Source organism: Lipotes vexillifer, unplaced genomic scaffold, assembly GCF_000442215.2.
Source record: "Lipotes vexillifer unplaced genomic scaffold, Lipotes_vexillifer_v1.1 scaffold318, whole genome shotgun sequence".
NCBI classification, from domain to species: Eukaryota; Metazoa; Chordata; class Mammalia; order Artiodactyla; family Lipotidae; genus Lipotes; species Lipotes vexillifer.
This window is the reverse complement of record NW_006795060.1, coordinates 290,092-307,710: the sequence shown is the minus strand read 5'-3', so window position 1 is coordinate 307,710 and position 17,619 is coordinate 290,092. Positions and strand designations below refer to the sequence as shown.

At 39.5% G+C, this 17,619-nt stretch overlaps 1 protein-coding gene and 2 pseudogenes across 1 annotated transcript in view; 2 read left to right on the top strand and 1 right to left on the bottom strand.

Moving 5' to 3' along the window:
* Positions 1-17,619, top strand: part of CDKL5 (cyclin dependent kinase like 5) — a 126,571-nt gene that overhangs the window by 8,548 nt on the left and 100,404 nt on the right. The window lies entirely within an intron of this gene.
* LOC103084824 (actin-related protein 2/3 complex subunit 1A pseudogene) lies at positions 6,555-9,412 on the bottom strand (annotated as a pseudogene).
* On the top strand, positions 13,818-14,884 carry LOC103084550 (gap junction alpha-1 protein pseudogene; annotated as a pseudogene).

Below are 17,619 nucleotides of genomic sequence, written 5' to 3'. Positions count from 1 at the left end.
CCCCCCCCCGCCCACTCCACAGCCCCCAGTCTAGAGGACGAGTTGGCTGGAGCACTAGATGGACTTTAAAGTCCCCTTTTCTGTCAATCATAAAACATAATTATTTCCTTCTTTAAGAGAACATTCTTGGGACTTCCCTGGTGGTCCAGTGGTTAAGACTCTGTGCTCCCAATGCAGGGGGCCCGGGTTCAATCCCTGATCGGGAACTAGGTCCCACATGCCTGCACACCACAACTAAGACCCAGAGCAGTCAAATAAATAAATTAATAAACATTAAAAAAAGAGAGAGAGAAAACATTCTTTCTACATCTTCTTAAGATGAGTAATTTCATTAGTCTTTGATAAATGTCTCTGCTTAAGGGATTTAACTAGTTCTTTAATGTGACTTTAAAACTTCAGGAACCAAAAATGAGTGTGAATCATTTTTCTACACAGCCTGAAATATATATTCACTGGAAATATAAGAAAAGGAACTGATCAACAAATGCCCGTATAGTGGACACTTTTACATAGTTAAGCATAACTCTTTATCAGTTGTTGAAATCAGTAACTGGAAAGTAGTACATGGGGATCTATTTTTATATAAAAAGTAACCCATCCATGAAATACCATTAGAAGCTATAGTTCATATTCTGCAGTGCTTTTGAGCTTTACTATTTCTTTTTTTTAAATTTATTTTTATTTTATTTTATTTATTTTTTGGCTGTGTTTGGTCTTTGTTGCTGTGCACGAGCTTTCTCTAGTTGCAGCAAGCAGGGGCTACTCTTTGTTGCAGCACGTGGGCTTCTCATTGCGGTGGCTTCTTTTGTTGCAGAGCAACGGCTCTAGGTGCACAGGCTTCAGTAGTTGTGGCTCATGGGCTCAGTAGTTGTGGCTCACGGGCTCTAGAGTGCAGGCTCAGTAGTTGTGACGCACGGGCTTAGTTGCTCCATGGCATGTGGGATCTTCCCGGACCAGGGCTTCAACTCGTGTCCCCTGCATTAGCAGGTGGAATCTTAACCACTGCGCCACCAGGGAAGCCCACTATTTCTTAATTTAAAGGTTTGTTTCCTATGTTAAAGCATTTTAATTAAAAAAATCAAATTAAATTTTTTTTTTTACCTCCTGTACTTAAAGCACTGTGTTCTAGGCATGGTATTACAAAGTAAAATTCAACCAAATATTTGTTTAAGAAAAATGTATTGAGTGCCAGTGGGCCAAATCTGGCCCGCCACTTATTTTATGGAACATAGCCATACTCGTTCATTTACGTATTTTCTATGGATGCTTTTGTGCTAAAATGACAGAGTTAAGTAGTTGCAACAGAGACCGTATGACATACAAAGCCTAAAATACAGTATTTATTTTGTGGCCCTTCCTAAACAGAAAAAGTTTGCTAACTTCTAATGCTGAGCAGCCCTAACTAGGAGAATACAGTGGAAACAGCATAGTGGCCTCAGTGGACCAACAATCTCAGTTTCTATTTGTCTCTTTGCCCTTGGTGCTCTTGGAGTCTGAGGAATAGAATTAATAAAGTGTGGAGCTTCCACTGAAAATTACTTTTCCCTTGAGCTGGGCTTGGGTAAATCTTTTGGCTGGCTAAGTAGGAAATTTTATATTGGTTACCTCGTTCATGATCAGCTGTCAGAACGGAGAAGTGGACTTTGCTAGGAACTGGGCATACAGAGACACATACAATCTATTCACCCTGACTGTGTTCCATCACTGGCCTGAATAGCTCTCTTTTCATCCAAAATGAATAAAAGAAGAAAACAGTCTCCACTGAGACCATGAAAGATTACTTGAGTTCAAGAGAAGGACATTCTCACAAATATGAAGAGTTAAATTCTTTGGAGACAAAAAAACTTGAGATATCTTCCTAATATAATTCAAGTGGCCATAAATGAGAAATTAAGTTAAGAAGCAATAGTAATAATCTCTGTTTCAAGTACCTCTTAACTTCCAGGCATTGTGCTATGCTAGGTGCTTTTTTTTTTTAATATAATTTATTTATTTATTTATTTGTTTTTGGCTGCATTGGTCTTTGTTGCTGTGAGCAGGGGCTACTCTTCATTGAGGTGTGTGGGCTTCTCACTGCGGTGGCTTCTCGTTGCAGAGCACAGGCTCTAGGTGTGCAGGCTTCAGTAGTTGTGGGTCGTGGGCTCTAGAGTGCAGGCTCAGTAGTTGTGGCACATGGGCTTAGTTGCTCCACGGCATGTGGGATCTTCCCGGACCAGGGATCGAACCCGTGTCCCCCTGCATTGGCAGGCGGATTCTTAACCACTGTGCCACCAGGGAAGTCCTATGCTAGGTGCTTTATTTTCATTACTCTTTAGATCCTCATAGCAACTATAAAAGTTAGAAAGAATTACCTTCCTTTAACATGAGGGAAACTGATGCTCAAATATAATAGGTTAATTTCCTGAAGGCCATACAAGTTAGTAGGTGGTAGAGCCAGGAAGTAAGCCTCATAGGCCCATCTTCTTTTTTTGTTTTTTAATCGATGAATAGTTGATTTACAATGTTGTGACTTTTTTTTTTTTTTTTTTTTTTTTGCGGTACGCGGGCCTCTCACTGTTGTGGCCTCTCCCATTGCGGAGCACAGGCTCCGGATGCGCAGGCTCAGCGGCCATGGCTCACAGGCCCAGCGGCTCCGCGGCACGTGGGATCCTCCCGGACCGGGGCACGATCCCGTGTCCCCTGCATCGGCAGGCGGACTCCCAACCACTGCGCCACCAGGGAAGCCCCTGTTGTGACCTTTTTAAAAAAAAAAAATTGAGGTAAAATCCACATAATGTAAAACCAACCATTTTAAAGTGTACAACTCAGTAGCATTTAGTACTTCACAATATTGTACAATCACTACCTCTGTCAAGTTCCAAAACACTTTTATCACCCCAAAAGAAAACCCCATACCCATTAAGTACTCACTCCCTGTTTCTCCCTCTCTCTATCCCTGGCAAACACCAATCTGATTTCTCTATAGATTTACCTATTCTGGATATTTCATATAAATGGAATCATAAACAATTTGTGACCATTTGAGTTTGACTTCTTTCACTTAGTGTAATGTTTTTGAGGTTCATCCATGTAGCCTGTATCATTACTTCCTTCCTTTTTTTATGACTGAGCCATATTCTGTTGTACGGACATATCACATTTTGTTTATCCATTTATCTGTGGATGGACATTTGGGTTGTTTTCACCTTTTGATTATCGTGAATAGTGTTGCTGTGAACATTTGTGGTCAAGTTTTGTTTGAGTCCCCGTTTTCAGTTCTTTTGGGGTATACAGCAAGAAGTGGAAATGCTAGCTAGGTATATGGTAATTCTGTGTTTAACTTTTTTTGAGGAACCACAAAACTGTTTTCCTCAGTGACTGCACCACTTTACATTCTTGCCAGCACTGTACAAAGGTTCCAATTTCTCCACATCCTCGCCAACACTTGTTTCCTTATTTTTTTTTTTATTGTAGCCATCCTAGTTGATGTAAAATGGTATCATTTTGTGGTTTTGATTTGCATGACACTAATGATTAGTGATGTTGGACATCTTTTCATGTGCTCTTGGCTATTTGTATGTCTTTGGAGAAATGTCTAGTCAAGTCCTTTGCCCATTTTTTGATTAGGTTGTTTCAACCATTTGTTGAAAGGCCTTCTTTCTCCATTGGATTGCCTCTGCTTCTTTATCAAAGATCAGCTGTGTTTGTGTTGAGTCTAGTTGGGGGTTCTATGTTCTGTTTCATTGATCTGTGTGTCTGTTCTTCACCAATATCATACTGTCTTGATTTACTGTAGCTTTGTAGTAAGTCTTAAAGTCAGGTAGTGTCAGTCCTCCAGTTTTGTTGTTCTTTTTCAGTATTGTGTTGGCTATTCCAGGTCTTTTGCCTTTCTATTTTATCTTTTAAATCAGTTTGTTGATATCCACAAAATAGCTTGCTAGGATTGGGATCGCATTGAATCTGTAGATCAAGTTGAGAATTGACATCTTAACAATATTGTGTGTTCTAATCAATGACCACAGAATATGTCTCCATTTGATTTTTCTCTCTTTGATTTCTTTCAACAAAGTTATTTAGTTTTTCACATACATATCTTACAATTGTTTTGTTAGATTTATACCTAAGTACTTTTTTTCTTTTGGTGATAGTATAAATGGTATTGTTTTTAATTTTTAAATTCCAGTTGTTCCTTGCTGGTATATAGGAAAGTGATTGACTTTTGTATTTATTAGCTTTGTATCCTGTGACCTTGCTAGAATTGCGTATTAGTTCCAGTGTTTTTTTAGGGGTAAATTCTTTGGGATTTTCTTCATAATCAGTCATGTCATCTGCGGACAAAATAGTTTTACTTCTTCTTTTCCAATCTGTATACCTTTTACTTCCTTTACGTGTCTTGTATTAGTTATGACTTCCAGTACAATGTTTAATACAGATGGTGAGAGAGGACATTCTTGTCTGGTTCCTGAGCTTAGTGGGAAGGCATGCAGTTTCTTACCATTAAATACGATGTTAACTGTAGGTTTCTTGTAGATGTTCTTTATCAAGTTGAGGAAGTTCTCTCTATTCTTAGATTGCTAAGAGTATTTATCACAAATGGGTATTGGGTTTTGTCAAATGCTTTTCTGTATCACTTGGTATGATCATGTGGTGTTTTTACTTTCATCTGTTGATTATGAATTGATTTTAGGATGTTGAACCAGCCTTGCATACCTGGGATAAATCCCATGTAGTCGAGATGTGTATTTCTTTTTATACATTGCTGGATTTGATTTGATAATATTGGTTGAGGATTTCTACATTTGCGTTCATGTAGTTTGCCTTTCTTTAATGTCTTTATCTAGTTTGGGTATTGGTAATACCATGCATAATGTGTCCTCATAGAGTAAGCTTTGAAGTGTCTCTCTACTTCTGTTTTCTGGAAGAGATTGTAGAGAATTTCGTCCTTAAATGTTTGGTAGAATTCACCAGTGAAACCATCTAGGTATGGGACTTTCTTTCTGGGAAGTTTATTGATTATCGTTTGAGTTTATTCCATAGATAAAGGTCTATTCAGATTATCTGTTATTCCTTGTGTAAATTTTGATAGTTTATATCTTTTAAGGAATTGGTCCACTTATCTAAGTTATAAAATGTGTAGGCATAGATTTGTTCATAATATTCTTTTATTATCCTTTTAATGTCCATGTGATTGGTAATGATGACACTTCTTTCATTTCTGATATTAATAATTTGTGTCTTCGCTCATTTTTTCTTGATTATCCTGGCTAGAGGTTTATCAATTTTATCAGTCTTCGCAAAGAACCATCTTTTGTTTACATTGATTTTTTTCACTACTGAGTTCCTGTTTTCAATTTCATTGATTACTGCTATAATTTTTATTGTTTTATCCTTTTATCCATTTGCTTTAGTCTTAAGTTGTCCTTCTTTGCCTTATATCCTAAGGTAGAAGCTTAGGTTATTGATTTTAAGTCTCTTTTCTTTTCTAACATATGCATTGAGTGCTATAAACTTTTCTCTAAGCCCTGCTTTTGCTGCATCATAAAAATTTTGATTTGTATTTTCATTTTCATTTAGTTCAAAATATTTTAAAAGTCCTCTTTAGATTTCCTCTTTGACCTATGTATTATTTAGAAATGTGTTGTTTAATGGCTAAATATTTTGAGATTTTTCCGTCTATCTTTTTGTTTTCTAGTTTAATTCCATTGTGGTGTGAGAAAATACTTTGTATGATTTTTATTCTTTAAAATTTGCTAATTTGTGTTTTGTGGTACAGAATTTGGTCTATCTTGATGAATATTCCATGTGAGCTTGAGAACATGTGTTCTGCTGCTGTTGGTTGAAGTATTATGTAAATGGCAGGTAGATTTAGTTGCTTGATGGTGCTATTCAATTCAACTATCTTTATTCTCTTTTCTTTTTGCCTACTGAAAGGGGGTGTTGAAGTCTCCAACTGTAATAGTGGATTTGTCTATTTCTCTTTGCAGGTCTGTTGCCTCATATATTTTGTTTTGTTTTTTTTGTTCAGTATTTTTATTTAATTTTTTAACAGACAATTTACATACCTCCCCCACCCCTTCCTTTAAGTTAGTGTGATGATTTTCCATAATAAACTGCTTAAAGAGAAGCTTTGGTCAAGAATGGAATGAAATAGCAAAAGAAAAAAACAAAAAAAAAACACCCCAAATCACTGCTGCTTTTAAAAAACCAACACTTTGGGGCTTCCCTGGTGGCGCAGTGGTTGAGAGTCCGCCTGCCGATGCAGGGGACACGGGTTCGTGCCCCGGTCTGGGAAGATCCCACATGCTGTGGAGTGGCTGGGCCCGTGAGCCGTGGCCGCTGAGCCTGTGCTCCGCAACGGGAGAGGCCACAGCAGTAAGAGGCCCGCGTACCGCAAAAAAAAAAAAAAAACCCAACACTTTCACCAATTACACTCAAACAAAACACACAACAAGGTTTGCGCCATATGCGTCTTCAGTGTTTCCTGGAGGCTGGCTCTCCTCCCCATCATGCGAATGGCGGAGTTGCTCGGTGCAGCATGTCTGTCCTCATGCTGGATCTGGGAGGCTCGCTCAGCTTCACGTTATCCAAAGGCCCTGGATAGAAGACTCTAAGGTCTTGAAATCCCAAATGGTCATGGCTCCGTCAATGCCAGTAGTGCAAAATTTGCGACAATCTTGCTTGTCCACCTCATAAATAGACACTTGAGTGATGCTGTTCTGGTGCAGCGTCTCCAGGGCTGTGTTTTGGTCCTTGGTCGTGGTCCACTTGTCCATGTTGCGGAAGTGCTCCATGGCCAACATGTTGTGCTGGATGCTCTGTTTCGGGATGTCTAGCTTGGAGACGAAGGTGAAGCAGCCACGGTCATCGTAGTTAAAGAGCATGGGGCAGCAGTCATGGCCAGCAGCCACAACGCTGTTCTCCGAGCCGAACGACACACTCAGGAGGGGCAGGAACTCTGTCTTCAGAGTTGAGACCTGCACGCTTTTTGAGGCATCAACAACAGACACGGTGCCATCGTGACTGACCCAGGCCAGGCGGCTCCCGCTGGCAAAGAAGCTGACCCCGTTCACCCAGCCGCCAGTGCCACTGCCACCAAACTCACATCAGCTGACCAAAAGGCATCTTGCTGCCCCAGGGTGTACTGGCGACCGTGGAGCGAATGGGTTTTTTTATGTGCTTGCTTACCCACCAGTCATTTTCTGACTCGAAGTAACAAACAGAAATGAGTTGTGCTCTGCTGCCCGCAGCAAATTTGTTCTCTAGCGGGGATCACTTGACAAAAGCGGCTGCGCAGTTAATTCTCAGGATCACCAGGGTCGGCTTCCAAACTCCACCTTTCTGACTCCAGATGTAGGCATTGTGGTCAGCCCTACAAGTGACAGTGTGGTCACTCTTGGGAGCCCAGTCGATACCTGTGATGTGTCCGTTGTGCTCCTTGAACTCATGAGCTTTCACCCACTGGCTCCCGTTCTTATAGATGTGGACTTCATGGTTATTGGGGCTAAGGGCAATCTGGGTACGATCCCTGTCCCAGGCATGGCACGTGATTGGCTCTAGTAAAAATTGATGCAGGGACATTATTCTTAGTGTTTTCGAAGGATAGACAGCTGGGAGTCGGGGCCATCCGGACGGGCTCGGAGCGATGAATTCGCACACTCTGGTCAATGGACACCAACAGGCTCCGGTGGACGCAGTCAGAGGACTGAGGCCCAGAGGGAGCCCCTTGTATATTTTGATGCTGTCTTGTGTGGTGCATACATATTAAGGATTGTTATGCCTTCTTGGAGAATGTATCATTTTCTAATGCCCCTCTTTATCCCTGCTGATTTTTCTCACTCTGAAGTCTGCTTTGTCTAAAACTGATATAGCTATTCCAGCTTTCTTTTGATTAATATTAACATGGTATATCTTTCTTTATCCCTTTGCTTTGAACCTAGATGTATCTTTATATTTAATGTGAGTTTTTAAAATCTACTCTGACAGTCTCTTTTAATTGGTATATTTAGGCCATTCACATTTAAAGTGAGTATCAATATACTTGGGGTAATATGAACCATGTTTGTAACTTTTCTATTTGTTATACTTCTTTTTTTTAAACAATAACAGGTCCCCTTTTTCTACCTTCCCTGATTTCAGTTGACCATTTTGTATGATTCTGTTTTCTCTCCTGTCTTAGCATATCCATTATATTTCTTTTAAAAAGGGTTTTCAGTTGTTGCTCTGGAGTTTACAGTGTATATTTACAACTTATCATCTAAGTCCACTACCGGATAACTCTACTCTGCTTCTGAGATAGTACAGGTACCTTTCATTTTACTTATCCATTTGCTATAATTAGCAAACACACTATTACTATTATTACTTAGAACAGTTATCTGTTAAGAATAGGAAAAATAGATTTTATTTTACCTTCATTTATTCCTTCTCCAATGCTCTTTCTTTCTTTGTGTAGATCTGACTTTCTGGCCTATGTCATTTTCTTTCTCTGAAGAACTTTTTAAAACAGTTTTTACTAGGCAGGTCTACTGGTGACAAATTCCCTCAGTTTTTGTTTATCTGAGAAAGTTTTTATTTCTCCTTCACTTTTGAAGGATAATTTCACTGAATACCTTCTAGGTTGGTGTTTTTTTTTCTTTCAACACTAAATATTTCACTTCATGGCTTCTGACAGGAAGCCAAATGTACTTCTTATCCTTGTTCTCTATAAGTAAGGTGTTTTTTTCCCCTCTGGCTTCTTTCATGATTTTCTCTTTGTATTTGGTTTTCTGTAGTTTGAATACGATATGTTTAGGTGTAGAGTTTTTGGGTATTTATCTTGCTTGGTGTGCTCTGAGCTTCCTGGATGTGTGATTTGGTGTCTGTCATTAATTTTGGAGGATTCTCAGCCATTATTCCTTCAAATATTTTTTCTCTTTTGCCTCATTCTTCTTCTGGTATTCCAGTGACACCTTTTGTAATGGTCCCATAGTTCTTGGATATTCTTTTCTCCTTTTGAAAATTCTTTTTTCTGTTTGCATTTTAGTTTGGGAAGTTTCTCTTGACATATCTAAGTTCACTGATTCTTTCCTTGGCCATGTCCAGTCTACTGATGAGCCCATTAAAGGTATTATTCATTTTTGTTATGGTGTTATTTTTTCTTTTGTTTTGTTTTGATTTGCGGTACGCGGGCCTCTCACTGTTGTGGCCTCTCCTGTTGCGGAGCACAGCCTCCGGATGCGCAGGCTCAGCGGCCATGGCTCACGGGCCCAGCCGCTCCGCGGCATGTGGGATCTTCCTGGACCAGGGCATGAACCCGTGTCCCCTGTATCGGCAGGCGGACTCTCAACCACTGCGCCACCAGGGAAGCCCTGTTATGGTGTTTTTGATTTTTAGCATTTCCTTTTAATTCTTCCTTAGAGTTGTATATACTTACATTACCTGTCTGTTCTTGCATGTTGTCTACCTTTTCCATTAGAGTGCTTACCATAGTAATCATAGTTGTTTTAAATTCCCTGTCTGAAATTATCCCTGGTAATCCCCAGACCAGTGCCATATCTAAGTCTTGTTCTGATGCTTGCTTAATCTCCTCACACTCTGTTTTCCCTTGCCTTTTAGCATACTTTTTAGTGTTTTTTAAAAGCCAGGTAGGATATATTGGATAATAGAAATGGAGGTAAATAGGCCTGTAGTATAAGGTTTCATGTTAATTTGGCTAGGAGCTAGGCTGTGTTTAATGTTTGTTGTAGGTGTAGATGCCAGAGGCTTCAGTTTCCTCTAGTGTCTTTATTTTTAAAATTTTCTCCCCCATTATCTTTGGGTTTCCCTAAGAAGTCCTTTTTAAGTAGAGTCTGTTTCTTGCAACTCTTTCCATTGTAATCCACTGTTACTGGATTACTGTGGAACCTTGGTGATGTGGTGGTAGAATGTGGGGAAGGGCAAGTGTTTTATAATCTTAGGACCAAGTCTTACTTAGTCTTTTGGTGGGCCTGAGCCCTGGACTGCAACCTTCAGAAGTATTTCTTAGCCTTCCCCCAACCCCTGCTTCCTTTAGGTGAGACAAGTCTAGAGAAGTCTGTGTTGGCTAATTTCCCCTCTCCCAGGACAGTATAGAAGGCTCCGGTATATTTTCCCTTGGAGTGTTGGCCTTTGCTATGGAGAACCTTCTGGGTTTATTTCAAAACTGTTACTTTTTCCCATGGGTGTATTTCAAAATCGTCACTTTTCTCTTCCTCTTACCCAAAAGGGGAGGAGATTGTTCTTGTATCTTCACAGTCAGAACCTGGTGAGGTTCCTGGAGGTAAAGCTATGAGGGTATAGAGGCTGTCCTAAGATTGGGCCCCTAGGAGTTCTTACTCACAAGCCTTTGTCAAAATTACGATTTAAGTTTTCTTACTAGTGTGTTAACTCCAGCACCTTCTGCTCCAGGTAAGCTGATCTTGGATGTGATTTTCTGTATTTGCCTGTTTCTCCAGATTTCAAGAGTTCAGTTTGCCCTGTGTCCTCAATTCTCTGATAAGCCTAATAAAAGTTGCTGATTGGCAGTTTGTTCAGGTTTTTTTTGTTGTAAGGACATGAGTGACAATATCCAAGCACCTTATGTGTTGGAGCTGACCCTGAAATCTTATATTTTTAAATTGGAAATACCTTGTCCAGTTTAAAAATAATGTTCAACAAGAGGCCTATGTTCAACAACTTGCCTATGAGCCATTTGCTTAGCTACATCAGTTATTTTCATCCCTTTGAATCTCAGATCTGTATATTTTCAAAGTGCTTAATAAGAACTTTTTCCAGGCAAACTATTTGAAAAAGTTGAGAACTTTCATGTAGTTCTAGAAAATTGCTAATAACTTTATCCTAAAGTAACTAGAATTATCGACCCCCCCCACCCCTCGCACTGTTTTTTGTTTTATCAGATACCTTTAACCATGCTAAAGTAGTTTCAGTGATTATTTTCTTTAACCTTCATTTGTTGTTATTTTACCCTGCTTGTTTTTGAAGAAGTAACTCAATTTTTAAAGGCACTTTGAAATCTCTGGAGACTAAGCATTGGTTAAATTTGAAAAACTAATGAGAATAAATGCCCAACTCTTATGCTGCAAATGGTCTATTTTCGATTAACCTTGATGAATGTATTAATCATAAACTATACATCTTGGTGATTTTAGCTTAATAGGATTACTTTCAGAATCTGTGTGATAGAGTACAGTTTGGCTAAAATGTGTTATTTAAGCAACTGAGAAAGCACTGTGTGTACTTTTAAGCCTTATAATTTGATTACTTGCTAAAAAATTGCATTTTGGGAGGCTTCAGTTCTTATCCTTGGAGAACAGTTGTAACCAACTTTGGGTAGTTGAGACATTGTAAATTGTATTAACCTTGCCCCCCCCTTTTTAGGTTTCATTTTAAGTTTTATTTTTCTTACTGAATCTACTGTGAGGAACAGCCATTAAACCAAGAAACAAGCTGTATGGTATTTAAGATTGCTTATTAGTAGGCAAATTCATATTATTTTTACTTTAAGAAATATTTTCCTCTTTTAATTTTCCTGATTGTTTAAAATGAATATCTACCTTTGGGAATTAAATTTTTTAAAGTGGGAGAATTAAAATATAAATATTATCTTAATATACTAAATAAAGTTTGTTTTAAAAATGATGAGTCAGTGCTGTATTGAGATAATTTGGTTGAAAATAATTATTTTTGCCATGTAATAATCAGTTAGCTGTGGTCCTCCATTTTAAAGTAAGATCTGTTTGTCTGGCGTGCTCTGAATTAGAGGCAGAAACTTTTCCCTAGGCTTTTTGCTCAGAGACGTTTCTTATAAAGAAAGAGTGCTGTCAGGAGGAAATGGAGAAAGAATAGAAGGTCTTCAGTAGTGGCACAGCAGGTGTATGTTGTGCCCCATGCCAGGTTCCACCCACTCTCAACAGATTGGTGGATGGTATCAGAGTTGCTCCTCTTGAGACATTTTTTCTAAAAGCTCTTGAGAAGAAACCCACAAGAATGAACACAGTGTGTCAGCATTTTAGTCTTAACAAAAAAGCTTCCATGTGCTAACAATTCAACTGAAGATAATGGTCCACATTCAGTAAATAAGTATTTAAATTGAGGCCCCTGTTGGCAGAGACCTGACTTCAGTTCTTAGATAAGGAGAGAGTAGCAGCTCTTCTTTTTTAGTCCTGATCTTGCTACTACTCCCTGCTAACTGGAATGGCAGCTACCCTTACAAAATGCCCCTTTATTCACCACAGCATTCAGGACCACAGCACTAGTATAGATTGCATATTTCCCTCTCCAGAGACTCTCAGGATCAGACCCATGATTCTTTTCTTTTTTTTAAAAAAAAATTTATTTATTTATTTTTAAATTTTTATCTTTGGCTGCATTGGGTCTTCATTGCTGTGCGCGGGCTTTGTCTGGTTGTAGAGATCGGGGGCTACTCTTCATTGCAGTGCGCGGGCTCTAGGCATGCGGGCTTCGGTAGTTGTGGTGCACGGGCTTAGTTGCTCTGCGGCATGTGGGAATCTTCCAGGGCCAGGGCTTGAACCCCTGTCCCCTGCATTGGCAGGCGGATTCTTAACCACTGCGCCACCAGGGAAGCCCAGACCCATAATTCTTGACATCCTCTTTTACTTTCTGTCACCACCGAAACTCACTGGCCGTCCATTAGCCCAGAACCCTTGTCTCTGTACTGATCTGTACATCCCTCTGTTACATCCTGGCTCCTCCCACAACCCTCCCACTGTCCCCTAGAGCTCCCGAACTGCCATTAATAATTTCTCCAATGGCCTCAATCTTGCCCCAGCCTCACAGTGTAATTTCACTTTCTGCCTCTGGGATTCTCTGCTACTGCCAAGCAGATGCCTGAGGTAGCCCCCTCTGGCACCATTCTGCTACCTCTGCCTACTACCTGGTAACCCTGCTGCCTGCTTTTGAGCTAGCTCCTTGAGTACAGTGAGTCCTTCCCTCTTCAAATTTTTGCCCATGCTGCTGCTTCACATGCAGCGGTTTTTCCAGTCTTTGCTTGGCTGACTCTATACATTCTAATCTGGGTTTCCTTGTGGTAATCTCTGTTGGTGCCTATGTGTTTCCTTCTCGGCACTTATTTAAATTTGCAATTGTATATTCACTTACTCACTTAGCCTTTTTCATTGATTCTAAGATATACATTTCCCCCCACATTTCTGAAATTGGGGCACATCTTACCCTGGATACCTTGATTGCTTTCTGAGTGGTAAATAAAATAATGGTTTATCTTACAATTAATTGTAATTAAAAAATCAATAAAATACTGTGCTTTTGATTATCTGTTCCGCTAGTTGATTGTGAGTTCCAAAGGAATCACAGTAGGAACCAGTGCCTCGTACAGTACCTGGCATTTAGTAGGCACTCCATAAATAATGCTTGGATGAATATCATTATCTGTTTGGGAGATGATGGCCCTGAAAAGTCTGAAGATGAATCAGTCAGTATATGCATGTAAATTTTTAATTCAGTGTCTGTGTTTGAGTTTTTAATCTTTGGAGATTTCCTTATTCTGGAATTGAAGATATTTAAATGTGTCTGTTTTGTTCCCCTATTTCTGTAAATTGTCCCATTATCAATATATGTACATCCTTATTTAAGAGTATTTACTCACCATGTATGAAAAATGAATCCACATAAGCTTTTATCAGGCATCAGCAATTGCCTTTCATTAGGGGGAAGAATGAGGAAGGTACCAAAGAGTAGCAGACTTGTAAGCTTTAGACAGTTTTGAGTGCTTGAACTTGCTTTTTCGTTTTACTTCGTCCTCTAAGGAGTGCGGTCACTTGGTGTGCCTACTTCACTTTTAAGGGAAAGAACAGGGAACAGGCAGCATGAGCGACTGGAGTGCCTTAGGCAGGGTTCAAGCTTACTCCACAGCTGGAGGGAAGGTATGGCTCTCAGTCCTTTTCATTTTCTGAATCCTGCTACTGGGTATAGCAGTTGAGTCAACCGGGGATGAGTAGTAGTTTGCCTTTTGTTTTAACACTCGACAGCCTGTTTGTGAAAACGTCTGCTATGATAAGTCCTTCCCAATCTCTCACGTGTGCTTCTGGGTCCTGCAGATTGTATTTGCATCTGTCCCCACACTTCTGTACCTAGCACACGTGATCTATGTGATGCGAAAGGATGAGAAGTTGAACAAGAAAGAGGAGCAACTCAAAGTTGCCCCAACCGATGGTGCTAGTGTGGAGGTGCACTTGGAGGAAATTGAAATCAAGAAGTTCAAGTATGGCATTGAAGAACATGGCAAGGTGAAAATGAGGGGGGGCTTGCTGTGAACCTATACCATCTGTTTCTTCTTCAAGACAGTCTTTGAGGTGGCTTTCCTGCTGAGCCAGTGGTACATCTATGGCTTCCGCCTGAATGCGGTTTACACTTGCAAACGAGACCCCCGCGTCAGGTGGACTGCTTCCTCTCTTGCCCCACAGAGAAAAGCATCTTCATCCTCTTCATGCCGCTGGTGTCCTTGGTGTCTCTTACCTTGAATATCATAGAGCTTTTCTGTGTCTTTCTTGAGAGCATTAAAGACCATGTGAAGAATCCAGAGTGTGAGCCTTACCACAATACATCTGGTCTGCCAAGCCCCTCCAGTGGCTCCTTATCAACTGTTGCTCTCTCCACCATGTCCCTTCACAGGGACAAGCTGGTTCCTGGAGACAGAAACAGTTCTTCCTGCGACAGTTACAGCAAACAAGGAAGTGAGCAGAACCCTGCTAATTACAGCACATAGCAAGTTCGAATGGGACAGGCAGGAAGCACCGTTTCTAACTCACATACACAGCCTTTTGATTTCCCTGTTGACAAGCGGAATTCTAAAAAAAATCTAGCTACTAGACGCTGGCCATTGCAGCCCAGCAGTAGTTCTGCAGAGCCAGCAGTCATGCCAGCAGCAGTGTAAATGACCTAGAAATCTACACACGTGGTTGAAAGCATTACAATTCTGCTCAATTGTTAAAGAAAAGGAAAGTGCAATAGGCAGTGTACTTTTGTTTCAGTGGAGGTGGTACTCAACAACCTCAGTGGTGAGGCTTAGCAGATACAAAGACATTAGACTACCACGGTTCTTTTGAGGTGTCTGGGATAGAAGGATGGAGAGAGAGGGATTAACAGAGGTACATGTTCATATTTAAAATGGTTGACTCAGCTTGCATTCTAAGTAAAAGTTGCACTAGGTGATGCATAAGTAAGGCCTTTTTCTCTCCCATATTCCCCTAGAATGGTTCAGTGTATGTGAACGTGATAGATATTTGCCATGTATTGGTATAAACAGATGCAGTATAAACTCACAAACATAGATTTTAAAATAATGCTCACAGTGTTCAAATTTGAGCTTTTCTCATGGATTTTTTGGTGTGGGTCAAAATGATGTTTGCATTACATAATTTCTACTGTGAAAATAAAGCACTGTTTTTTTCCTAACCCCCCCCACCCCTAGTGTATCCTATTATAGATACTGGTTCTATTCATTATAATTTTTTCTCTTTTGTAGAAAGATGTCACAAATGATTTCCTTTTTCTGAAATGTAATCATTGATGCTTGAATGATAGAATTTTAGTACTGTAAACAGAACTCATTAATGTGAGAAATTTAAAAGAAATGCTTAGAGCTGGACTACTAAGTGTTCTTACATGAATTTTGCAGTAACTGACAGTTCTTGCCTTTATCCAATTTAATAAACCCTACTGAATAAACATTATTTCAGAACTTATATTCTTTTGAGTTTGACAGTCTGTCTTTTGGTGTGGCAAGCATTTTTGATATTTGTCCTAAGATTTTATTTGGAATGCAGGAGAGGTTGAAAGAGGTTTGAGTATTATCCATGTAACTAATTTGTTTGAAATATATACCAAAGAAATCTAACCATTTCTTCAAATGTCTTTTTTAAAGCTCATCACAGATGATTGGTGAAAATGCTGAGCTTAATACTTTATTCTTGCACGGCAGCTACATAAGCAGTTTTGTACAGTGAGAAATACTAATTTGTTTAACATTTCACATTGAACTACTGTCATGTTCAGCTTTATTGCATGCAATGTAGACCTAGCCCATCATATATTCTAGAGAGTGTTCTTTGTTCAATAAAGTTTTAAGAGAGCAATCTGCATCACTGCCTTCTCTGAGAGCTTCTAGCTGCACTGATATTCCTAGTCTTTTGAATTCTTCACTGGTACATCTTTATCTAAGCAAAATACGTGAGAATAGATTTTTGGAGATGGAATTGTGGAGACTATGTTAGAGAAGGTTTTAGTATTAGCATTTTTAATTATATGTAGCAGGATCACGGATATACTTACTACTTTCAGATATGCAAAAAAATGTATCTTCTTTGTTTTTCTTTTAACTGATCTACTCTTCATCAGAAGCTTCCTCCCACCCAACAGGGTAACCAGGGAAGGTGAAGCTGGGGACAGCATTAAGCCTGCCAATCCATCTGACTGCATCTTGCTCTGACAGTCTGATTTGGAAAACCCATTCTCTTGGTTTAGTCAAGAGTGTTTCACATTTCCTCCTCACAAACCTTTTCTTGAGGAAGAGTCACTGTTATTTTCTAATGGGGTGTGTGTTTCTGTGGAAGACTGCAAAACTCCTGAAACCTTGGAATTAGATTGGACACTGCCACCCTCACTTCCTGTTTCACATTAATTTTCACCTATTGCTTGCTTGATTTTCTTTAAATTTTTATCTTGAGATACAGATTCACATGCAATTATAAGAATTAATAGATTCCATATATCCTTCAACTCATTTCTCCCAATAGTAATATCTTACATAATTATAGCAGAATATCATAACCAGAAAACTGACATTGATATAATCCATGGACCTTATTCAGCTTTCACCAATTTTACGTGCATTTGTGTGTGTGTGTGTGTGTGTGTGTGTGTGTGTGTGTGTGTGTAGTTCTATCACTTGTGCAGATTCATGTGACCACCACAGTCAAGATATAGAACAGTTTCATCACCAGGATTCCTTATGCAATCTTTTTATAGCCACAGCTGCATCCCTCCCTTCCCCTCTATCTGTCCTCTGGCAACCACTGATCTGTTTATCTCTGTAATTTTGTCATTTCAAGAATGCTATTTAAATATAATGATATAGTATATAACCGTTTGAGATTGGCCTTTTTCACTCAGCTTAACTCCCTTGCGACCCTTCCAAGTTTTTGTGTGGACCAATAGTTTGTTCTTTTTTATTGCTGAGTAGTATTCCACAGAGTGGCGGTGTCATGGTTTATTCACCTATTGAAGGACCTTCAGGTTGTTTCTAGTTGTTGGCTATTACAAATAAAACTGCTTTGAACATTCATGTATAGGTTTCTTTGTGAATGTGTTTTCATTTCCCTGGAATAAATGCCCAAGAGTGTAATTGCTGAGTTGTATGGTAAATGAGCATATAGTTTTGTAAGAAACTAGCATACTCTTTTTCCAGAGTGGTTTCTATTCCCATCAGCAATGTATGACTGGTCTCGTTTCTCCATGTGCTCACCAGCATTTGGTATTATCACTATTTTTTATTTTAGCCATTCTGATAGGTATGTAGGTGATCTCATGGTAGTTTAAATTTGCATTTCTGTAATGGCTAATAATGTTGAATATCTTTTCATGTGTTTATTTGGCATCTCTGTATCCTCT